At 43.1% G+C, this 25,541-nt stretch overlaps 1 protein-coding gene across 3 annotated transcripts in view; it reads right to left on the bottom strand.

The window, feature by feature from the left end:
• The window catches only part of YPEL2 (yippee like 2), a 168,861-nt gene that overhangs the window by 77,415 nt on the left and 65,905 nt on the right, over positions 1–25,541 (bottom strand). Inside the window, exon 2 of one of the 3 annotated variants that reach the window (XM_069226418.1) lies at positions 21,173–21,354. The exons of the other annotated variants lie outside the window; for them this stretch is intronic. The gene's annotated coding sequence lies outside the window, so the exon portion shown is untranslated. The remainder of the gene's footprint in view (positions 1–21,172; positions 21,355–25,541) is intronic. 3 annotated transcript variants of the gene reach the window in all.

Below are 25,541 nucleotides of genomic sequence, written 5' to 3'. Positions count from 1 at the left end.
TTTTATTCTGCTGTCTAAGCCATGAAAACACATCAAGCAGCATAACAACGATACAGATTAAAATACAAGATTAAGTACATCAGTAAAACAGAGGTATTAAAACGAACCATAGCTGACAATGTACTACATTTAAGGATTAAAACTGCAGTGCTAGCAGAGCCAAAACCCTAATATCTCTTCTAATACTTAGGGTCTGCACATGTAACTGATTATAGCATGACAAATTAACTCAAAGTCTAGGCACTGCAGAAATTTAAGATTCTGCCTAGCCGATCTAAGATTTTCATGTGCAAAATAGGATGTAAAAATTGAGCTCTGGGGGTTTGTGTTAAAACTACAAAAAACACAAAGTGAATAAAGGCGGTTATTATCTCAGACACAAAAAGGCAGGGAAGAAAACCAACTACCCTGTTATAGAAAAGCCAACAGAAAGTGGACTGTACACAGCGTGAAAGGGGTTAGATAAAACCTAAAGTTCCGGGTTTATAATCCAAACTAGATTCAGTTCTATTCGTTCTACAGATGTAAGCTCCTTGTGTTAGTGTACAGTATCCATAGCAGTAATATTACTTTTCCTTTTCAAGTCCCTTTTGTTTTGGAAAAGGGTTAGAACAAAGGACCTCGACTTGCTATCAATTTCACTAGTTGATTAAAATAAGTTTGGGACGCCAAGTTCTGTAAATGATCTCCTAATATAGGCTAGCCCAGCATATTATCTCCATGATCCAATTTGGTACAGTCTGCAAGGGCCTGATGTTAAAATTTAGCTTGGGGGGGGCACCCCCCATTTTTTCAGCCATAACAGAAGTGGCTCAATTTTATCAACTGCTCTTTACAACGAAAGCCTACTTCAATGTGGGTAATGATGTTGGAGGTATTCTAGGGACTACGGGGTGGCTCTTCAGTTTGGGTCGAGGAGCGTTGCCCCCCTGCCAGCAGCAGCAGCTGCAAAACCTTTACCAGAAAACGATCATAAACTTGGGGGTGACGATGAGTGAGGAGCAATGCTCAGCACTCCCCTTCAGAGCACATTTGTGTTTGACTGGCTGTCTCAGGCCGGCCAAACACACATGTAGAAAGGGCTCTCTCCAGCCCAGCAACACAGGCTCCCAGTCTGCCTTGAAGTGCCCTGGCTGGGCGCTCCCAGCCAATCCTGAAGCTGCTCTGAGCAGTGTCAAGATTGGCCGCAGGGCAGGCTGGGAGCCTGTACCTGAAGCATCCGGAGACGAGGGAGAGAAGCAGCAGTGAGGGAAGGCAAGTGGTTATTTTTTAAAATTAAATTTAATAAATGTTTATTCCCTCCCTCCGTGCACCGCCCGCCCCTTCCGCACCTCACAAGCCATGACTGCTGCGAACAATCTTCCAATTTGTTTTTAATAGTTTGTAAACAACCAGGATCCTCATACCCCCACATCATGTCCCCATAAGTGCTCAAGGAAAAGCATTTAGCGTTATAAAGAGAGATTAATTCTTTAATGGGCTTTTGTTTAACTCTCTTAGCAAATTTATAAATAGGATTGACTGCATTTGTTATTTTGAGTCCCCTCTGGGCCAAAAGCATATCCCTTTCAAAATTAAACAACCATCATGATCGCAAGATAATTAAAAGTTTGAAACCTTAGTAATAAGAATCTCATCAATAATGGCGAACCTATGACAGCGTGTATTGCTAGGTCCACAGATCATGATGTATGATTTCTTATGATTAACACTTAACTTCAGATCCCCCATGAACTAAAGGAGTTTAGTAGAAGCTGTTGCCCATTAGCAGTCCGTGACATGAGCACACAGTTGTCTGTGTAAAGGAGGACTGGCAGTGAGCGATCCCCTATCCTGGGAAAATCCTTCCCATTGGCCTGCAATACTTGATCAAGACAATTATTATAGAAAAAGAAATAAAAAGGAGGCTAATGTACATTTTTGTCTAACCCCCTTTTGAACCTTACAAAGGGGAGTATATTCCCCATCAGGGCTTGAGCTAAAGTGTCTAAGTGCAAGTGCTTAAGGAGCTCTATTAAAGAGGTTTCTACCCCAGATGCTACTGTCACATAATCAACCTCCACAAATCCAGGAAGTAAAGCAAAAGCCGATACTGGAGAACTTCACCCACTGACATGGAGCTTATGCTCCAACTGCAGCACATTTGTCTACTGTAAAGAAATTGATTAGAGAATTTTTTACTATCTAAGAGTTGCACACAGGTATACAGTTTGTGGAGTACCATCATCAGAATCAAAACACAAAATGACTTCTGGAGAAAGATCTCTCGCCTTGGGATCATATCCACAATTTGTGCAACGTCAGGGCAAGTACACAGCAGACTTCTGCTTTTTGGAAAGTACCCCATGGTAGAGAGACAGTATACACCACGAAACTCTGGCCAGGTGACACTGATTCAATACTCCTTGTCAGTGGAGTACTCAGCTGGTTCGCACAGCAGGAATCAAAGTAGGGTGTGAAGTGGTGTCTTTTGGAACTCTTAAGAAGTGACTCTTTGGTGGATTATTAGTGCCAGATTTAGATTTAGAGGGTTATAAAGAACCTGCCAGAAAACCGACTGAGGTGTGAAGTACAAGTTACTTACCTTTGGTAACAAAATATCTCGTAGAGACATATTCTAGTTGCAGATTTCTTACCTTAGAATCTTTCCCCAGGTGTCAGACTGGATCCGGAGATTTTTCTTCGAGCAATAACCTTGCACGTCGGCAGGTGGTGTCGGTCGACTCCGCGGGCATTGTTGTCGTTATGGTCGCCATGATGACATCGGAAGTAGTATACAGATGACGCCCTCACGCAGTGACGTCAGTTTCTTTTAACGACTTTCCACGCCAAAGCTCAGAGCTGCTAAGAACACTGAGACTGGTGTGCCAGAGCTAAGGACCTGAAAGGGGGAATCCCTGTCCCTAGAAATCAGTTGGCAAGTGGGGAGGATGGGCGGGCGGTAAGGAATCTGCAACTAGAATATGTCTCTACCAGATATTTCGTTACTGAAGGTAAGTAGCTTGTACATCTGATAGAGACTTCTATTTGCAGATTCCTTACCTTAGAATAGATACCCAAGCAATGCGATCCTCGGTGGTGGGCTGCGAACCAAGATCATACTAGGAAGTCCTGAAGGACCAAAATAGCCGTCCCGATGGACTTGACTGTCCAGGCAGTAGGGCTCAGCAAACGTGTTCAGGGATGCCCACTTAGCTGTCTGGCAGATATCCAGGACAGGAACTCCGCGTGCTAACCCAGTGGAAGCAGCAGTTGCTCTGGTGGAATGAGCACGCAATCCTTCAGGAGGTTGCTTTTTGGCCAAAGCGTAGCACATTTTGATGCAAAGAAGCACCCATTGAGAAATGGTACGGTTTTGCACCGCCTTCCCTTTTTTGCACCCACATACCCAATGAAGAGTTGATCGTCCACCCCAAAATCTTTAGTACGATTGAGGTAGAACGCCCGCGCTCTTTTTGGGTCCAGACGGTGGAGTCTCTCCTCCTCATGGGAAGGATGTGGGGGTGCGTAGAAAGTAGGCAGAGTGTTGGACTGGCCTACATGAAAGGGTGTAACCACCTTAGGAAGGAAGGAAGCCCTAGTGCGCAACACGACGTTGTCAGGGTGCACAGACAAGTATGGAGGTTTTGAGGAAAGGGCCTGAAGCTCACTCACCCTGCGAGCAGAGGTGATAGCGACCAGAAAGACAGTTTTGAAGGTGAGAAGCCGCAAGGGACAATTATGCATTGGCTCAAAGGAGGTGCATATCAAGTAAGTAAGTACAAGATGTGAAGACGTAAAGGAGGCCGGAGTTCCACTCGAGACGAAAAGTGTCTCCCAGCGAGTGCCGCCTTGGAAACTCTGCAGAGGCGAACCGAACTAACCAAGGCTCTCCCCACTGCTGAAAGAGACCATGGGCCACCTCCGGATGGAGACACCATTTGTGACCGGCTGTGCATCGACGGCTGAATTTGTCCACTCTGACGTTGAGGGAGCCCGCCAGATATTGAACCATCAGGGTAATGCCCTGATGTTCCAGCCATGTCCAGAGGTGTAGTGCCTCCTGACAAAGGGTCCAGGACCCTACTCCGCCCTGTTCGTTGGAGTACCACATGGCGGTAGTATTGTCTGTGAACACCTGCACTACTTTCCCTTTGAGAGAGGGAAGGAATGCTTTCAACGCAAGCCTGATTGTCCAGAGCTCCAACAAATTTATATGGAGCCCGGACTCCGCCGGAGACCAGAAGCCTCTGATCTCCGCCTCTCCCATGTGGCCACCCCAACCCAGAAGTAACGCATCTGTCACTATAGAGAGATCTGCTTGGGGATGAAAGAGGGATCTGCTGTGGACCCAATTTGGATTCGAAAGCCACCACTGCAGGTCTTTCGCAGTTCCCTCCGAGATCTGGACCAGGTCGGAGAGATTCCCCTGATGCTGTGCCCACTGGAACTTCAGGTCCCACTGCAGAGCCCGTATATGCCATCTGGCATGTGCTACTAGCAGGATGCAGGAGGCCATGAGGCCCAGCAGCCTCAGAGTCAGTCTCACCGAAACCCAAGACTGAGGCCGAAAGATCGGGATCATAGCCTGAATGTCTAGGACTCGTTTTTCAGGAGGCTAAGCCCGAAACTGCACTGTGTCCAGAACTGCTCCGATAAAAGGGAGCAACTGAGATGGTGTCAGTTGTGACTTCGGCACGTTGATAGTGAACCCCAGCGTGTGCAGGAGGTTTGCCGTAGTTTGAAGGTGGGAGACTACTTTCTGGAGCGAGTCCGCTTTCAACAGCCAGTCGTTGAGGTAGGGGAAGACTGAAACCCCTAACACAAGGGCCGCTGGTAGGGCCGAAGGGGAGCATGGTAAACTGAAAGTGCTCGTGACCTACCACGAATCGTAGGTAACGTCTGTGGGCAGGCAGGATGGGGATGTGGAAATAAGCGTCCTGCAAGTCCAACGGTACCATCCAGTCTCCTGGGTCAAAGGCAGACAGAACCTGAGCCAGGGTGAGCATTTTGAATTTCTCCTTCTTGAGGAAGTAGTTTAGGTCCCGAAGGTCTATTATAGGACGCAAGCCCTTACCCTTCTTTGGTATCAAAGTAGCGGGAATAACAACCACGACCTACTTCTGGCACATAGACACACCCGATGAGGATCCGTCATCAACATCGTCCAATGACAGTCCTCGCATGGCTTGAACCCGGTCTTTGGGGACATCCTCAATGAACCAAAGTCACACAGAAAAAAACTTGACTGTCTTAAAATAATCTCTTTGATTCTACAGAAGGGGTTTTCTGGGCCTCCGACAGTGACTAGGGCCATTGGTAGAGGTAGTGACAACAGCCACTGTCTAGGGCCTTCAGTTTTAACAACATGGAGGCACTAGCCTGCTGTCATTGTTTGGTCCCTTTTGTTAGGAGTGAGGACGTCTCTAAGGAGTGGCGGCAGGGAAAGTGGTGTGAGAGAGTCACAGCATAGTAATTTCCAGCCATCTCCAATATACTTTGACCTGTGCAGTACATACTAGACTTTGCAATATAAGGCACCTGTGCTAAGATTACATGAACCTGGTCAGAGTCCAACTATGACTGGTCAATAGAGGCAGCAAAGTTTAGACAACATGCCATACATATATAGGTTGTTTGCAGCTACAGAGGGGTACAATTATGCTCTGCACCACCAACACAGGTTCAGAGAGCAACCTGAGACTTTAGATTTTTGAGCTGTCAAACTAAAGGAGCAAGAGCATAAACAATCACACAGAGAGGGGTTCAGAACCTCATGTTCTCATTTCTCTCAGCACCAGATGGCCAGGGCCATCCTAAAAACCCGCAACATCAGACAGGCCACCAACAAATGTGTGAGGCCACCAGGGTCAGAAACCTAAAATCCTCCAGAACACCTTGACCAGGGCTTCATCGTGGCAGTAGGCACTTGTCCACATGCTAAAGCAGTACTGCTCACAGTGTGGCATAGTCAGAAGGTGTACAGGTAAGATGCAATTCTGTAGTATAAAAAGCTGTAAAGAAAGGGAGAGCAAAACTCATTCATGGATGCTGAAATATAGGAGTGTGAGCTTCAAGTCTCAATAGAAGAAACTTTGAAAAATATCATGAAGCCTTCAGTAATTGCCAAGAAACTAAGTAATTGCCACAGGCACAACAATTACAACTATCTTCAACATTGAAGAAGAAATTCACAGACTGTTTCCAGTCTCCTTCCTGCTTTTGATGAACATTCCAATTTATATTCTTACCCGAAAACCAAGGGTTGTCAGAAGAATAGCAGTAACCTACTTAGATAAGAAAACTCCCTTGGTGTGTTCTGTAGAACAAATTAAATATTTTATGTAAATGAAGTTCAGAAAGCACTGGCATGCATGTGTAGGTTCTGAATTAACTTGTCATGGCTATTAGATAGATCACCATGTATGACTTTGTACTCTTAATGGTTGACAGACAACTTCTACATTCCATGTATCCTTAATATATCTAATAGGTCTTACTCTGGTTGTGCATTCGCATGTTAGTCAATAAGGGAATATATTATAAAAAGTAAAATGTGTGAGCATCTTCAACTGTCACTCTATGATCAAATCCACATTTCAAGGCAGAAAAATTCAATCAAATTTCAAGCGTGGGTCACTTGGATATCTTCAGTCCCCAAGCTATATTTCAAAATATGAAAAAGTCTCCTTTTGTAGGGTCCTTTACCAAAGAAGATGGCCACACAAGAATGCAATAACCAACCATCTTACCAACCAAATACAATACTAAATGGGAACCATCACACCCTTTAATAACAAAAAAACCATAAACAGTAATATGTCTAACAAATAATTTGGAATAATTGCCTATACAGTGGTGTGGAATTTTTAAAAATATCTACTTGTCCAAAAGACAAGGTGTTTCAGAAATCTAGGAGACCGGTACAAAATCTACTTGTATCTTTTGGTGCTATGTAGAGAGGTGAAAAATTATGGCACCGTTCTCATATCAAAGCTTTGACAACTACCCATCTGATTATGTTATGGCCCTTTTTATATCAGGGTGTTAATTGCAGCAAGGCCTTGATTTTACCATCTTTCTGTAACTCTTCACACATTAGTTAGAAGCAGGCAGTGGTTGACCGTTCCAGGACTAAATGCCTTGTAAGTCTGTGCACACCCACAAACTAACTAACATGTTTAAAAATATTCACCAGCTCCTCTCCAATCCCTTCCAACACGGATAAAGGTTAAAAATCTAACCTTGGCAATTGCAAGAGTAAAACTGTTCTCAGGGTGGGAAAAGAATGGGATAGGTGAATTTGGAATCAAATTTCAGCACAATTTGATCATTAATCTTTTAAAAGCTTTTTAAACCAGTGATCTGGCAACTGCCTAAACAAGACAACTAACTGGAGCACATTCAGAGCCTCTATGTTTGGTAATTTCTTTCAGCGGGTGCCTCTATAATCATGATGTGTTTTCTCATAGCTCACATCACCTCAAGACTAACAGTGAATGAGGTTTGCGTAGCACAAGCATTGCTTACTTAGCGGTTATTTAATGATATGCCCCATCTACAAGCAGTACTGTTAGTAAAACTATGCTAATTTTAACTAAGTTCTTAATAAAAATGATTTTAATGTATATTTATGTTTATAAGGCCGGCAAGCTGAAGCAGGAAAGCGAGTTACGATTTGGATAGTCTTGATACTAAAGCCCCAGGGCAGACACCACCCACCCTCTATCGCCAGAGTTGAGAATCGGCTACACCCATGCATTTAAAGGTGGTGTTTCTACAGATCCTGTAGTTCTCAGCATATAACACGAAAGGCATAAACGTTTCTGCACAACTGAAGGAAAATCTACTAATTTACTAGTAGACCAGCTGCTTAGAAATGGAAGCAGCAAGTGAACATTTAGAACAAGATATTATTCATAAATAGATAAGCATTGCACTTTGAGGCCACGCGTGATTAAGAAAGGGCCTTTACAGATAATTTGTTCAAACCCAAGGACACCATAGTATGTAGAAAGTGGTGGCATCATTTAGAGCGCAGTGATAAATTGCGATTTTTAGAGATAATCTGTCCCTCTCCACAGGAAGAAGATAGGCAATCTCTCCGCACAACTTGTTTTCCAATAAATGGTCTCAGAAGACCGTCTATCAATCCTGCACTTACATCAGATTCCTGAATCCCTACTTGCACTGCCAAGCAAACATACACTTGAGATTGAGACAGTAAATCGCCTAAAAATAGAAATTCAGGCATGCCAAAACACGGTGCAGCAAACGGGGCTGCACTGTTGGACGTGTTGTGTTATGCCTATGGAAGGATGGATTATCTTCCAAAACATTAGCTCTGCTGCGAAAAAATCTAGTGGCCTTTGCTGGAACTCCAGTACAAAACTGCACCCATAACTGATATCACGGTAAGGCCTGGCAGAGGAAAAGGGCATCTCGTCATGAAGAGAGTGCCACTTGAGCCCCAGAAGTGTCAGAGGCAAAGTAAGGCATCTGGTTATGTACCATTATAATGCCACTTAACCGAATTTAGGTAAATCAGGATTACCAGCAATTGTCACCATAGTGCATCATTGGTAATACATAACAGCCATAGCTGCGAGGCCTCTGCCAGCAGGGAAAATATAGGTTTCCCCAGCACCACTATTATTTAGCACCCACATTTTAGCTTTAAATATATACTGCAAATTCAAGAATTTTTCTTCAAACAACTTATGAGTTCTGAAAAAAAAACACATTTTTATCCCGCATAAACTCTTTTCAATATATATGTATATTTGACCACGCAAAAGTTTGTAATTTAGTGGACTCTGGGCTGTATAATGGAGTGATATTTGCAGGTAGCTGGAGATCCACCGTGGGTCACTAGCTGCTCGTTGGAGAAACTTGTTTTAGTATACATATGTGCTGTGGTTGTCTATATTTTCTGTTCTTTGGTTATTGCATTTCTGTATTTTAGGTACGGCTACATACGCTCGGTCAGCTTATACCACTAATATAATACACACAGAGAGACCAGCTTGCAACTGGAAGCCTTTATGTACGTGGTTTTTCGTTTTATTTTTGGCAGATTAATATAAAAGTAAGGGGGCAAAGGCACAGCATGAGAATTACTTTAGGATTTGCTACTAAATTCTGAAACTCCAAACGTCGTGTTCTTGAGACGAGACATCATACGAATGCCACAAGATCCCCAGGGAGAGTACCGCAGGCCCTCACACTGCTACTAAAAATTGTAAATTCATCTGACCGCTGCACGGCGCTTCACTCTATCATATAGACCGACAGAGAGGCCTCAGCGTCGCCACATTTGGTGCCAGAAAACCGGGGAAGACCAGAGAACGACACAGGAGCCCGACACAGGAGCCCAGAGAAAAAAAAAACAGCAGCATCACCGCAGCCGAACCTAAACCTGACCCAGGATTCGCAGTCAATGCAGGGAGAGTTCGGTGACCCGTGCCTCTCATCACTGTGGCTCTCTCCCGTTGCCACAACTGCAGACCCAACACTTAATGCATTGGCCGCTGTTACAGGCTTATGTGGGCCATCTGACATCTGCCCTCAGGATGCTCCTAAGATCTCGGTCAGTCCAAGCCCAGGCTAATCGATCCAAATGTGTGGTAGACCATGCAGTGGGAACCTGTAATCTGTGCCAAATGAATGCTGGCCTGCCAACTACTATTTTACAACATTTGCGTCCCACTAAATCAAAAGTCATGTAAGTGAAAGCCATATCTATCTATCTATCTATCTATCTATCTATCTATCTATCTATCTATCTATCTATCTATAAAATAGGACCAAACACAATTCAAGAAAGTGTTACTGCTAAGTCCAATACATCACATTTATGATGAACAGCAAACTATCCTGCATTTACTTACGTTCAATCAGCTAAATCAGTTGACACAAGAATATCCAATCATTACAGTCTACATCGCAGATATCATCCCAATTTGTTCAGGTGTCCGAGTCCATAATCAGCAGATTGGAGGATACATTAGCACCTTAGAACAGTGGTTCCCAACCTGTGGTCCGGGGACCCCTGGGGTCCCCCGAGAGCCTAGAAAATTAAAAAATATTAACAAATATTGACAAATTAGGTCCCCAGCTTCCAGTAATGACTCAGACGGGGGTCCCCGGATTCCCATGATGATTCAGTGGGGGTCCCTGAGTTCCATTAATGTGAAAGTGGGGGTCCATAGAAATCAAAAGGTTGGGAACCACTGCCTTAAAACAAATTCAAAAGAGTACTTCTTAGGGGGGCTTCACATCATACGGAGGTAGGGGGAAGGGCGTAATAGTGCTGGCAAGAAGTCATTCCAGTCCATTATATCCTCCACCAGTTTTTTGTCTTTCCTGACTCACATCTTCTGCCACTGCTCATTCTCCGAGATCGTTCATCCAAGCTTTTAGGGTTCCAGGCTTTGCGAGTCATCCAACTAACAGATATTCTGAATTTAGCTAAGACCAGAGCCAACCATAATGCTTTCAGTGCAAAACCAAAACCAATCATTCAGTTTCTATAGAAATCCAAGAAAATGAAAAATGACAAAAGGAGGGGTGGAAAAAACATTCGCAAACTAAAAAAATACTATGTTAGCAACATATCACTTCATTAAATGCACTACACTTCAGAGACACAAGCCTTAAATATATGAAACGATAAAAACCAAAAGCAAGATGAAGGTATTCAATACAGTAAAAGTTGCAAGATGTACTAAAACACAGACAAGGGACAAACAAGGTACAATAACATCCAAGTAGTAGCAAAGCAGTAGCGTGCAGTAACAACGAGCATCAACGCTTCAAATAAAAAAATAAAAAACACAGATTGATAAAGGAGCTGACAGAGACAACCGATAGCGACATAAGGATGCAACCAAAATAATCCAAAAGGTGTCAAGTCACATGTGCAAGCAAAAATCTTACAAGTGAGTGGGGACAAATAATGATAAACATCAAGCAGTAACAAGGCGAGTTCATAAACCAGCAAACTAAGTTGCAAAGGAGAAACAACAAGCAAATATGTTGGGAGAAAAGCAAGCAAGTAGATATAAATAACACCAGAATCTTAGCCTCCACTACATGCAGGACTCAAGGAAAATGTCAAACACTAATGTAAAAAATTACATCGCTCTACAAGAAATTGCGGAGTTCTCATCCGTGGCAAATAAATCCTTAAGAAAGACTTAACAAGTACAGACAAGTTAAGCAATAAGAGACCAACGTGCGACCATCTCTTGCACATTAAACAGCTCGACAATACAACGCTGGTGGGTATTATGGAAGAAGTGAAGTCACAGAAACCTTTTAGGGCTTTTACTTCAAATAAACTATTTGTGATTGAGGGATAAGTGGACAAAATACAGATGAGGGCCAACAATAAAGAAGCATAAATAGATAGAATTGAGTGCCTTCCAAGAAGACTACAGGATGTGCAATTTCAAGAAGACTTCCTTTGGTGAACAGAGAAAAATCTGGAAAATAGAAACAGAAGGAACACAGTCAGACCTTATGGACTACAAGAGGGCAATGAAAGGAATGTCATCATTACCCATCCTGACACAGTCCTACTGAAGCTGCTTGAACTCCCAACAGATGTGACTCTAAACATTCAAAGAACACACCAACTTGATCCACAAATAGGTGCCACAAATAACCCCAATCCAAGAGGTATCATTGTGAATGTCCTATAATTTATGATTGCCAACATGGAACGGGAAGCTGCCACCCAAAAGAATAAAATAACTTTTGGGAAGGGAGACAATTGTATTTCACCAAATACCTGGCAACGGCCACAGTGGAAGAGGAGAAAAGAAAGGTTGAAATGAGACCCAAAGAGACACTAAACCGTACAATCTGATTAAAACACCCTGAGAAATGCAAAGATACCTATAAAAAGAGGAGTCAAAGACTAACCCCCAGATAAAAGATCACACAAGCTGTCAATGTCCCACATCAAGTTACCCTTTTAAAATAAGCAGGGCAGTGTGCTCTACGTCTGTGTAAAGTGACAGCTTGCAACAAGATACTCGCACCATATACTCCAACCCTTCTGCAATAATCCCTTTGACTGTCACAGCTGTGAAAACAGCACAAGGAAAGTAGGCCACCAGGATTCACTAGAGCTCAAGAAACAACACTACAGAAAAGGCAATCCAGAACAAGGGGAACAATGAAAACTACAGCACCGAGAAATAAACTCAAAAAGTGAACGTATCTACAATAAAAATAAAAAAAACTGATGGAACCTGCATAATATAGCAAGTCAGGTACTGAAAATTTACCATACCAAAATAAGCTAGGGTATCTGGTATCAAACAGTAACGTTGATGAATTATATCTTGTGGAAGCTTAAGAGGTTAAGCAATCCAATCAAACAACAAAACACTCAGTAACGTACAAAAACTAATACACTCATCCAGATGAGAAAGGAACTAAAATTCTAGTAGAACAATGAGCCCAAGAAAATGTTAAATTAAAGGTAGTAACAAATGGTGTTGCCACTCTTACATCAGAAACTGAAATCCACTCTCATCACTGTGAAATCAGATAGCCAATGGTGATAGGTGTAAGCTCTGTCTTAATTGAGAAGGTCAACTACAACCTAATTACCTAAATGCCATGACCTCTGACGGCAGATCCAGGATCTTGAGAGGGAAGCCCATATCCCACAAAAAACACAGATTCTAGAAGGAGACTATAGTATCTTTAAGTTAGATCCTTCAGTAGTGCAGTTGGAGACAAGAATCTCATGGATGTGTGTAAGACTGTGCATCCATATGCGAAGTTCACATTCTTCTTTCTTTCTCACAAAATTTTCATATGAAGATAGACTGCCTTTTTGCCACCAAGAACGTGTTCAATTCCATGACTACACAGAAATTTGATCAATTCTCCCCACTGATTATGTTCCCATATCGTTCAAATTCAATTAACAATCTGGCACCAACAGCACACCATGACTGCACCCAACACTGCTCATCTGAATAGACCATCCCTCATGCAATCTCTTAAATCTTTCACTATGGAGTACTTTAAAACAAATGTATCCTAAGATGTTTCCTCTGAATCCATCTGAGATATTTCCAAAGTGGTACTCTGAGGAACAGTTATCACATAGGTGGAAAGGAAAAAAGAAACCTTCAAAGAATCCAACAATTACTGAAGGAGCTGTTTCCACCATACAAAGCGATTATTCAAGTTAGACTTTGTGCAACTAATGCATTCCTTCAGAAGCTAAAGTATAAGTCAATAAAAGGTGCACACAATCAGCAACTCATATTTTATGTATCAGGCAAATAACTATATGGATGGAAACAAGGAAGGCAAGTTGCTAGTTAACCACCTCAAAGCCAGGAAGGAAAAATCCATTATCACCTCGGTCACCAGAGAGCTTCCAACAACCATGGGTCTGTTATGCAAAGTAGCTAAATGAGCAGGAAATAACAGAGTATACAAGCTCTAAGGAAAAGGAAAGCTCCATGTCCCGATAGGCTCCTTCTGGAATGTCAGCAAACTGCTCCAAGGTAAACTGGCTCTTAAATTTCTCTCGCTATTCAATCATTTCAAAAGCTCGCTCAGCCTCTAATTATATTTATGGAAATAACAAGCATCCTCATTCACATATAACAACCCCTATTGACAAATACCTTTTTGAAGTATCTCTCTAATAAATGTAGACTGTAAAATGTATCAAAAATACTTGCTACATGTCTTTACAAAATTCCGAGGTATAACCATCATGTCCCGTGGCCTTACCAGGTTGCAGGTGAGAAATTGCGGACAACACCTCTTCTTCATGGATGTCTTGGTATAAACGCTTAGCTTCCGATGGGGGCAGACAATCTAATGGAATGCGTGCTAGGTAAGATGCGGTGTCTCCCTCTGCCAAGTGTTCCGCCGCATAAAGATGAACATAGAACTGTTCAAAGGAGTGAGCAATTTGGTCATCCTGTATCAAGAGTTCCCCCTGAGGCCCCTCAAACTCCACTACCCGCTGCCTGACCGCTTGGGTTCACAGGCAATGAGCCAGAAGGCGCCCAGTCTTAGTGCTCCCTGTAAAATATTTGTGCTTAGTGCATACTACAGTGTATGCCGCTCTGTCCATATCCAAAACTTGAAGTTGTTTGCGTGCTACGGTCAGCTGACGGCAGATCTTGCAGGACCCTGTCCTTTTATGATCCGTTTCTAGGTCTTTCTCCTGCTTCTCAAGCAGAGTTCTTTTATCCCTCCTTTCTTTATTGAGTCGCGCCGCTAGGGCGATTAAATGTCCGAGTAGTAATGATTTCAAGGTGTCCAAAAGTATAGCAATAGGTGTGTCCGAGCTGTCATTGTGCTGTAGAGACTCAGTTATCACTCCTGTTAGCTCCGACATGTGTTGCACTGGTGAGAAATCTATGATTAAGGTGCCAGGTGCGGTATTGGGGGACCAGGCCTGGGAGGAGTATGGTAGTGCTCAGGGGGAATGGTCTGAGAGTGCTGCTGTCTCTATTGGTACCTGAGAGATAGATGTCAGAAGTCGGGGCGTGGCCCAATAGAGATCTATTCGTGCCTATGTCTGGTATGCTGCTGAGAAGAAAGTATAATCCTTCTCTATGGGATGGTGGCTGCGCCATACATCACCGATTACATATTTATTTATCTGCTCCAGATCGTGTGGAGAGAAACGCACCGGTCTGTCCCACCCATTGCACAGATCTGTCTACACTCATATCAGGTACTAGGTTGAAATCCCCTCCAATCAGTACATCTTTATCAGTGGTAGCCATCACCTGACCCAGGGCCTCCAAGATAAAAACTTCTTGATATTCATTGGGTGAGCAGAGGGTAGCGAGTGTAAAGGTGTATTGTGATGCGAAGTGATAGAAGTCTACCAGGAATCTCGGCCTGCGTCTGGATCACTTTCCCAGGAAAATGAGTCCAATAGAATCGCCACCCCTGCCTTCTTCCCCGTGCATGATGAGAAATATTGTCTGTCGAACCACATGGATCGCAGAAGCTTCCAATCCGCTTAAAGGAGATGTGTATCCTCCACTAGGCAGATATCACATTTAGACTTGCGCAGCAATGATAAGAATGTTAATCATTTTGCGGGTGCATCAAGCCCCCACACATTATAACACATGATGTGTACCATACTGTTTCTGAAGTAGGGGCGTAGTGATATGAGGAAGACCACAAGCTGTATTGTTGGTGCCCCCGTCATTTTAGCCCTGGCGGTCGACGACCGCCAGGGTTAGAATGACCCCCAATGTCTTTTACCTTTGAGTTTTGGTTTGAAGTGTAGTGGATGTATGCCAGGTGCGCAGCAAACCTCCAAGATGTCACTGTAGATGAGAGGACACAACAAGGCCACCATCTTGGGAGTATTTTTGCCTCATTCCGACAGAATAGCTGTGATACTGTAGAGATGCAACCATTTCTAGTGTATTTACCTAAACTTTTATAGCACCAAACAAGCCACAACCAGAGAATAAGGGGGTCAAAAGAGCTAGGAGCAAAGAAAAGAGGACAGCCATATAGTTCTGTGTGTTAAACTTTAAAATGAATTATTCCTCTTCACTGACAATAACAACCTAAACCATTGACTGTATACAAAGAGAATAACAGAAGAGGCAGCTTAACTGTAAATGATTAATAGCAATATTGTTAAGAATGGCCTGCTTTGCAGCGCTATGACATGGCACAACCCGCATTACCAAGCACAATATTTTTTTTTTTTAAACAAGTTATTCCCAGACTGCCCAAACATGAACCAGACAAAGAACCTAAACAAGAGGATATGGGGTAAGGGACAGAGGTGCCGTCTTTGGAGCTGGGGAACACGGTACGAGTCTCAGTGCCAGCTCAACATCCTGTGATTCAGGACAAATCACTTAATCTCCCCTTACTACCAAAAATGAATGTGCTCGTGTGATGTAACTGGAGCTCATGTAAAGCGCTGTAATACCTTTGTATCAAGTTGGCGCTATATAAAACTGTAAATATATATATATATATGCGCCTCACAGACATCACAAAGAAACAGCAAGATGCCCAAAACCATAGAAGACGAACAGCATACCGCCATGAGCAAAGCGGCGAGGCAAAAGGAAAAATAGTGCCCCACAGTAAGGTACATGCCACATCATGCAATAATCCATATATCATGGTCAGTTTCCAAGGCGGTAACAAAACAGCCTCAAGGCAGGACAAACGTAATGCATTTACCAATGAAAATATAGGGATTTTTGGACGGCAGGCGCAGGAACGAATGAAAGTGATAGCCGTGAGATGTGCGTGGTTAAACCCCACAGAATAGATAACATGTTGAGAAGAGCAGTGCTTCAGCGCTGCTAGGCTCGACCTAAAAATTTACAGGTTTGCTAAGATTCCTTAGGTTCTGCCTGATCTAGAGCCCAAAATCCACACCTAGTCACTTTGAGAAAGACAGGTCACTTTTGCATGGAATAATATCATGTATCTATGTTGCGTTTTGGGCCTTTTCTTGTCGCGGGCGCTAGGCCTACCCACACAAGTGAGGTACCATTTTTTTCTGGAGCCTTGGGGAAATGCTAGGTGGAAAGAAGTTTGTGGCTCCCTTCAGATCCCAGAACTTTCCATCACAGAAATGTGAGGAAAATATGTTTTTAGAAAACTTTTGAGGTATGCAAGGGATTCTGGGTACCAGAGCCACACAAGTCACCCCAATCTGGATTCCCCTGGGTGTTTAGTTTTCAAAAATGTACAGGTTTGATAGGTTTCCCTAAGTTTCGGCTGCGCTAGGGCCCACAATCCACAGCTAGACACATTGCAGTAAACGAGTTCTGTTTTCAGTGGAAAAATGTGGTGTCCACGTTGTGCTTTGTGCCGTTTCCGGTTGCAGCTCATAGGCTTACCTGCACAAATGAGGTACCATTTTTATCGGGAGACTTGGGGGAGTACAGAAAAGTAAAACAAGTGTTTTTACTAATTGTCTTTCTCTGCATTTGTTCCTTCCAAATGTAAGACAGTGTGTAAGAAAGAAGTCATTTTGAGAAATGCCCTCTAACTCACCTGCTAATATGGGTACCTACAAGTTCGGAGGTGTTCAAACAACCACTGCTTTTAAACTCCATATTTTGTGCCCATTTCGGAAATACATAGGTTTTCTTGACACATACTTTTCATTCTTTATACTCTACCAAATAAACTGCTGAATACCCGCTACACAATGAAAACCATTGCCAGGTGCAGCTCAGTTATTGGCTTTGGGTACCATGGGTTCTTTGTGAACCTACAAGCTCTATACATCCCCACAACCAGAAGGATCCAGCAGACATAAAAGTATATTGCTTTCGAAAATCTTTCATAGTTACAAAAAGTTACAGATGAAAACAGATACAAATGGCTGTTTTTGTCAACTCAGTTTCATTATTCTTTATTTCAACTATTACTTTCTATAGGAAAACCTTGAAGGATCTACACAAATGACCCCTTGTTGAATTCAGAATCTTGTCTACTTAAACGAAATGCATAGTATCCTGGTATTCGTCGCCACTGGTTTTACACCCATTTCTACTACTAACTGGAAGGAGGTTAAAAGCACAAAAAATAAGGAAAATAGGTTGTGTCTCAGTAAAATGCCAAAACTGTGCTGAAAGATTTGATTTTGATACAAGTCTGCCTGTTCCTGAAAGCTGGTGATTTCAGCATAATACCCTTTGTTGATGCCAATTGCAGGGGAAAAAACAGACTTTCTTCCGCAGCACTTTTTTCCCCATTTTCCCCCCAGAAATCCAAAATGTAGTTGTATTTTGGCTATTTTCTTAGTCCCCTCCAGGGGAATCCACACACCCTGGGTACCTTTAGAATCGCCAGGATGTTGGGAAAAAGGACATTAATTTGGTGTGAATAACTTATGTGGACAAAAACCTATGGAGGCCTAAGCATGAATTACCTCAAATAGCCAAACAAAAAAGGCTTAGCACGGGGTGGAAAGGCATAGCAGCAAAGGGGTTAGTTAACCTGTCATGGTGAGGCCTACCTGACAATATTCAGATTATATTTACACTGATAATACCATGTCCTATTTTTGCTCCACTCAGATAATGCCTTGTTCCCATTTTCCCCTCCCTCCATACTTTTCTTTCAAAATCTCCCCAAAACTCAAAATATCTTTCCCTTTCCAAAGAAATATTCTGAAATCACAACCAAGAAGCTCCATCATCTGAAACCAAAGGGAAGAGAGAACTTCCTAGACCTCAATTTATTCCAGCCCACACCAATGCTTATACTGGCATTCCAATAATAAAACCCTCGAAGATCGAATGGAGCCTCTTCGGGCTTAACTCGAGGCTTCCCTCATTAATCAGATCCCAATAACGGTTTACTCCAGTAAAAGAAACTGGATAACTAAATCTGAAACTGTAAATCCCAGGTCTACTAAGAAGACAAGCGGCACTTATAACAACACACTCTTGGGCGTCACCAAGAATGAATGGGTTCATAAATCTACTTCGTTATCAAATCCTTTTAATACTACCACCCCAGACCTTCAAGGAACAAATGATCCACGCAGGATAACAGTTACTTAAGGACAATGCCATCCTAATCTATCAGGAGATTTAAAACCAATATTCCTTAAACAAGAAAAACACTATGTGAAGCTACAACAAAATATCGGAAAAGACACAGACAAAACTAGGAAAGGTCCAGCAGGTGCTTCAAGTCGCAATCTTTCTACTTTATCTTTGCTAGGGCACAGTGGTCTTTCAGTAAATTATGAAGACAACTTGTGCAAAAGATGAACCCAGTGAACATGTTTTTAAAGCCTGTAACTGGAACCCTATTGGGCTAAAATCCTACGTTCCACCACGGACAGCATTTCATATGGCTCTAAAAGAACTTTTTTTGATCTCACTCCTCACTCCCAAACTCTCACTACCTAAGGACTCCGTGAAGGTTGTGGATCTCACAACAGCAGTCAAACTCCAGAAAATGACAACATGCTGGAAAAGTCACTGAACCATTCATTTGTCAGCTCTAAGAATAATAATAAAATTGCAAACAGCACAACGCAAACATTGCTAAAGTACACATCGTACTATTCGTGGACTAACTAAACAAGACAAATACATCAACAGTAAGAGAAGAACTGCATCATGACGAAACAGTTGGGGCAGGAGCTCCTTTTCAGATTTATGTAGGCCTCTACTTCCACAGATGCTACTGTGTGTTTCTAGTCACATATCTGCCCCTTCACCATTTACCCACTCCCTTCTCTCGATGTTTCTGTCCCTCTCTGCCATACATATAACACTTTTAAAATCAAACACTCACCATCTTGCCACATATATAGTGGACTTTTATCCTAAGCTATAAGTGACTTTGTTTTGCATATTCACCACCAACCTTCCCCATGCATCTCTTGAACCCTTTCACTAATGTGCTAGTATACCATGCACTGTGCTATTGTTTCTTAACACCAATAAAACATATGTAAAGAAAAAACAGACAAAGGAGCATAATGTCACCCCCTTAGCAATTGGTTGTTGTGCGTGATCAGACCAATGTACGATCGCTGGTGGTTACGACATTCATGACATCTGAATTATTGCAGATTTTCAACATATAGCCATTTAATTGATGCATTAGACATATTCATTCTCTCTCTCTGTCTCTCTCTGCTTAAGTCATGCACTCAGAGCTTCATGGAGAAGAACTTGAAGAGAGCAGGGTAGATCTTCATGGAGAATGAAGCAATAGTCTTCAGAGCAACTACAGGTGTATATACCTAGGCATGGATGATGGGTGGGTGGTTTGCACAAGGTCAGGCAATTCAAGGTAACAGAGCAAACAGGACGTGTCCTGCTTATTTTTAGGAAACATGCGCTGCATTGCAAGACGTATTGTTTACAATTCAGTGGGTTTACAATCCTCTCAGAGCATACCATTAGTTTTTTTCTGTTGTCACTCTCATTTCCAATCTCTTGATTGCTTAGCTCCTGTAGGCTTCCCTTACTTTCTTAGGTTAGCTCCTCCTTGGAGCATGTTCTTCCTAGTCTTTGTTCTTTCTCATCTTCTGGCAACACACTTAGGGCCTGATTACAACTTTGGAGGAAGGTGTTAATCTGTCTCAAATGTGACGGATATACCACCAGCCGTATTACGAGTCCATTATATCCTAGGGAACTCGTAATACGGCTGGTGGTATATCCGTCACATTTGGGACGGATTAACACCTTCTTCAAAGTTGTAATCAGGCCCTTAGTTTTTTAAAATAAGTTTTTCAGTATTATTCCTGGGCATGCAATACACTTCCCTTATATTAACACAAGCATACTGTTTCTTACTTATGTTGCTTTCATTCAATCTGCCGTCTCTATCGACGCTCTAGTAACTTACACCTGCAATTGTACTGATCTACACCACTTTACACTACTCCACTTTAAGACACTCCATGCAACTCTACTGTGCTCCATTCTGCTGTACCCCACCCTACTCTACCCCATTCCACTGAACAGCACTCCATGCCACTCTATTCTATGCCACTCCATTCTTCTCTACTTCACTCTATACCACACCACTCTAAGGCACTTCATGCCACTCTATTCTGCGCCACTCTACTCTGCTTCACTCTACACTACTCCGCTCTATGCTGCTCTACTGTATGCCCATACACTACACGTTACTCTACTCCTGTGTCCTCTACGCCACTAGCTTTTAGCCATACTGAACAGCAACCATGGCGCTGTACAACTTGGCTAAAAGACACTGCCAAAACTCTCACATAGTAAATAGAGACCTATTGACTTTGCCAATGCTCGTTTTCATACAGCCTTGGAGTCACACCTGGTTCATAATGCTCTCTGGTACTGTTGAACGAGCCAGATGTGGCCCCAAGTCTGTTTGAAAAAAATAAGTAGGACGCATGAGCCCAGTATCTGTCCCAAGACCTCAATGATCTCTCTCCCCAGTTCACCAAGCAAAGCTGCAACTCCTACTGGTAGGCAACGACAGGCCACCATAAAACGAACAACCTTATCAGGACACAGTGCGATTATAGCACATCAAAGCTGAGCAGTAAGCAATTCCTCATAGCTTAACTTGAAATTCATAGTAGAAACAAGTGCTGTTTTCAGGAACGTTCTTCATTAATTACAAAAAAGCGAACAGGAAACATTTTTACATTGTTTTGGGAGTACATTTTTAAGGAACAAACCTCAACTTCCCTATGGTATTTGTTTCCTTGTCGCACGCTGATGGGGTTTATGGCTTCCCATGACAGATTTTCAGGCTGTACACAGATTTGCATTCAATGAAACCAAATGGAACTAATTAACACAGACACTGGTGGTCCTGAATATGAGGCATAGATCCGGGTCTTCGTTGGACATTCTTGCCCTATACAAAAAAGGTAAACAAATGGCATTGTCAATGTTTTAACAGTTTCCGAGTGCCATATATATTTATATATAAAGAGAGAGCGTGAGAGAGAGGAGTTATACTGTTTTCGAGATACGTGAGATGAATTATTTCTCGGAGATAAACCTGCCACCCATCTTAGGTAAACATGACAAAATATGAACAGACCCTTAAAACTCCATACATAGGGACAGTAATAGGGTACGGTGGCAGGGTGAGGTGAACAGAAGGGAAGATTATATAGGTCACAACCATGAATCCCTTGGTCTCTGGTGAGACACCTTGTTTCAGGGAAGGGTGCCTTTAACAGGGAACAAGACGGAGAAGCTCAAACTTGCTCCCCCTTCTTCATTTAAGAACTGCGATATAAATAACTTTTAGCTTCCCTGGAGTAGTGTTTAAATTGTAAACTAGTAGAGAAACCAAAACCTGACATAAGATGCAACCTGACAGGCCCATCCACCAGTCTTGTGCCTAGACTTGGCAGAAAAGGCTTACCTGAAGCTAGGACTCTGTGCACATAGAGGGTTCTGTTACACTGGGTCTCCTAACCCCATCTTTCAAGGGATGCTCCTTTCCCTCTGTTGGGCTTCCGCTAGAGAAACTTTGTCGGACGTGATACTTTTGGTGTTTGATGGAGCACTGAGTTCGCATCAGAGCAGTAATGCAGGGACCCGCTTGAGCCCACTGGCCCAGGCGCTGGGTTGATCAGCATCTCTGAAATTCCTGCAGGATATCTACTACTGCACCCCCAATAAAGGACATGGCCTCCAGCTGTGCCTTGTACCACTTGGCACTAGCATTCCTCAATGTTTTTTTAAGGTCGCTGAGTGTATGTACTGTTCAAGTTTCCATCACCACTTTTAGAAATCCCTTTCAAATATTCCCTAAAGATTTCCATGGAGGAACGTTTTCCAGTGATTATCATCAAGCTCCAATGTGTTATTACAATAAGGGTACAAAGTCACTGAACATTGGTCTTTTGGACTGCATTTATTAACCTCTGCTGAACTGAATGTCTCAATCACATTCCGTCCCCACCTCATGGTAAACTCCGATGTCTCCAGCAGTCTTTTTTTTTTTTTTTTACAGGCTCAGCACATTTCGCAACGAACGGTTGAAACTGCTTGGTGCCAGTTTGGGTGAAGTGGGGCACTGCCCCCTCCCACATGAATAAATCCTTCTATCTCGGTGTGCAATCGAAAGTCAAGCGTGGATGTGTGTCCACTTACAGAATTTGGTTACATTTGCGTGTTATCAGTGCGTAACATGCCTCCGCAGGGGGCTGCATTCTTAAGCAAAGCAATTGCAACGAAAGATGCATTTTATTTGGAGCATCGCTTCCCGGATGTCGCAGCTCTGCTCAATGTACAGCCGTTTAAAGCCTGTACCCAGCATTCAGCTTGGTTATCCTGAAGAGGAGATTCTTACCTACTTCAGCAGAATATTCACGCAGATGCCATATGTCTGCCGGAGCAAAGTCATTTGTAATAGGAGCAGGGTTGTCTCTGGGTTCTGAAAAAGCTTTGAAGACAAGGATGTGCAATAAAAGAAGGAAAAACGAGTTTGAGACCAGGATCAGCAGATAGGGAGTGCCTGAAAACACAAGTCTGATAATCAAAGGGTGGGGAGAAGAAACCACGAAGCTTGAGTGGTGTAGTAACTTACAATCGGTTCCTGGGTCCTAGGGCTGTATAACACTGATAAGTCTGCTCTGAGTCAGTGTTTATCAGGCTTTCATCAGGTACTGTGGGTTGGAGGGAGAAGCCAGCTTTTTAGTTTTTACAGGCTAGGCTACACAATAGTCCTGCTGACCCAGGACTTCGTGTGACATGACTTTGACGGTTGGGTATACCTTTGTTACTTCCTGAACTTTCCAATAGTAGCTGTGGTCAGGCATTCACAGTCAAGCTGCTGAAGATGCTGGGTACCGTGCCAAAGTCAAGTTTCTCTTTTACTTCCAGTGACCCTCTTACTTACGCAGGACCACTGCTGATGTTATTAACTCTGGGTATCCCAAACATTGGGTGTCCAAAGATTCCTCTTGTTAGGGAGTCAGCTGTTTAAGGGTAAACCGGGTGCAAAGAACAACAGTGTCAGATCTCCTGTGCAGGGGTCAAATTAGATTTTAGAGTGCAGCTCAGTGCATAGAACGAGGAAGAGGAGGATGTCTTGAGCCCCACCCAGGCAAAGAACCAGTGCTATGGCATGTCCAGAAATATGTCTCTGCAGAAGAGAGGCTTGGGATTGGGAAGAGAAAGATGATTCGCACAGGCTACAACAGGGACCTGTTGTGCCAGAGAGATTATTTACATGAATACTCCCATCTGGTTACTAACGATGGGAGAATATTTTTAGGGTCGAGCCTGCGTTGCATGCGCTCGCGCATGCGTTTCACAGCGAGACTGTTTTGTATTTAGAAAAGGGCTCGGAGCCCTGTAAACTTCACGTTAGTGTTTTTTATTGGTTGGTGGGCTTCCCTAATAAAATCTGCTTGCTTTCATTAGTCGAAGGCACGCATATGCCTTTTCCGGTGGCTAGCCCTCCTCCAGCGCAGCGACCAAGTACAGAAAACATGCAAGGCTCGCTGTTTTCCATCAGGCTCGTGGACTTTTTTTTCTCTAATTTACGAGCCCGATCTCGCTTGGCAGAAGTCGAGTGCTTTACATACTTGATTTCACTTTTTCGGGTTATGTACATAAATGCACTTTTGCCCGATAGGTGAAAAGTCGGGTTAGGAGTTTACATCGCGATCAGCTCTAACATGAGCAAACGCGAGACCCGATGCATTGTAAATGCTTGTTAGTTATGCCAATGAGGAGTCCACAGCTTCACATACCTGATGGGTCAGCAGGTCACTTGAATGCAGCCTCTGAATTAAGCGGGTTAGAACTTCTATTGCTCAGTTGTTCTCTAGTCCAGGCATAATCCATGATTTGAGGAGAGTGGAGAGGCTGATGTTTGGTTGCTCTACTTGCTGGGATGTTCGAAGGTCGACAGGCAACAGGCAGGTAAGTAAAACAGGTCTGGGTCCTTTAAGGCTGTCATCCAGTTTGGCCACAGCTAGATAATGAAGTGGGAACTAGGTCAACACTCTGTTGGTCATGACAGTTTCCTCAAGACATACGGAAAATCAAGCACTGCTATGAGGTGTAGGTCTAGAGAAAGAGGAGCACTCTTTGAATTTTAAAGTCACTGGTTACTGAGGAAGCCACACATTTTCTTAGGCTTCCTGCCAGGGAAATCTGGAAGAGGATGGATCAGCATGAAGATTTCACTATTCCAGATTGTTCGCATATAGTGAAAACACTCCTTTTATAATAAGTGTCCAATGTAGCCTCAGAAGGGCCAAACCCATGCCAACTTTAGATGATTATTATGACAATGTAAATACATTCCCTTTGGATTTATTCCAACTAAATACATTTTAATCAGATATTCTTAATTTCAGGCATTGATCTGGCTTTTATTGACATACACTGAACATACCTTCCATTGTTATGGACCAATTTTTCAGGTAAAATATAGTTACATAACCAGGACTAGTTGTCTAGCTGTTATGTCCAACAATTACTTCTCAGACCTGCAGAAATTAGACAATACCAGACTCCTAATGCAGAGGTCACTGTAGCTGGGGCGGTTCCTGCAGGATGCTGAAAGAGGCACAGCCACAGCTCCTGCTGAACGAGCGAAGGCTAGCCACCGGAAAAGGCATGACGTATGCTTGCCTTCGACTAATGAAAGCAAGCAGATTTTATTAGGCAAGCCCACGAACCAATAAAAAACACTGACGTGAAGTTGACAGGGCTCCGAGCCCTTTTCTAAATACAAAAGCGTCTTGCTGCGATACGCATGCGCGAGCAACGCAGGCTCTACCCTAAAAAAGTATCTACAATTCTATATGCATAAAGGACAAGTGACTCATCATCCTCGATACACCAAAAAAGTGTCAGAAAACTCGACAAAACGGTCCGAGGGTAGCCTTCTCCATATCTGCACACAGGCTGGCGTGGAAAGAAAAGAACTGATGTTTGCGCTGGGGTGGCACCTATGTATGACCTCAACATCACGGCGAACACAATGCCAACGACGCACGACGAGTCGATCAATGCCACCTGACGGTGCACAAGGGTACTGCGCGAAAAAAAAATCTCCAGATCCCGTCT

The sequence above is a fragment of the Pleurodeles waltl genome, chromosome 3_1, assembly GCF_031143425.1.
Source record: "Pleurodeles waltl isolate 20211129_DDA chromosome 3_1, aPleWal1.hap1.20221129, whole genome shotgun sequence".
Taxonomy (NCBI): domain Eukaryota; kingdom Metazoa; phylum Chordata; class Amphibia; order Caudata; family Salamandridae; genus Pleurodeles; species Pleurodeles waltl.
This window is presented reverse-complemented; position numbering and strand designations above follow the sequence as displayed.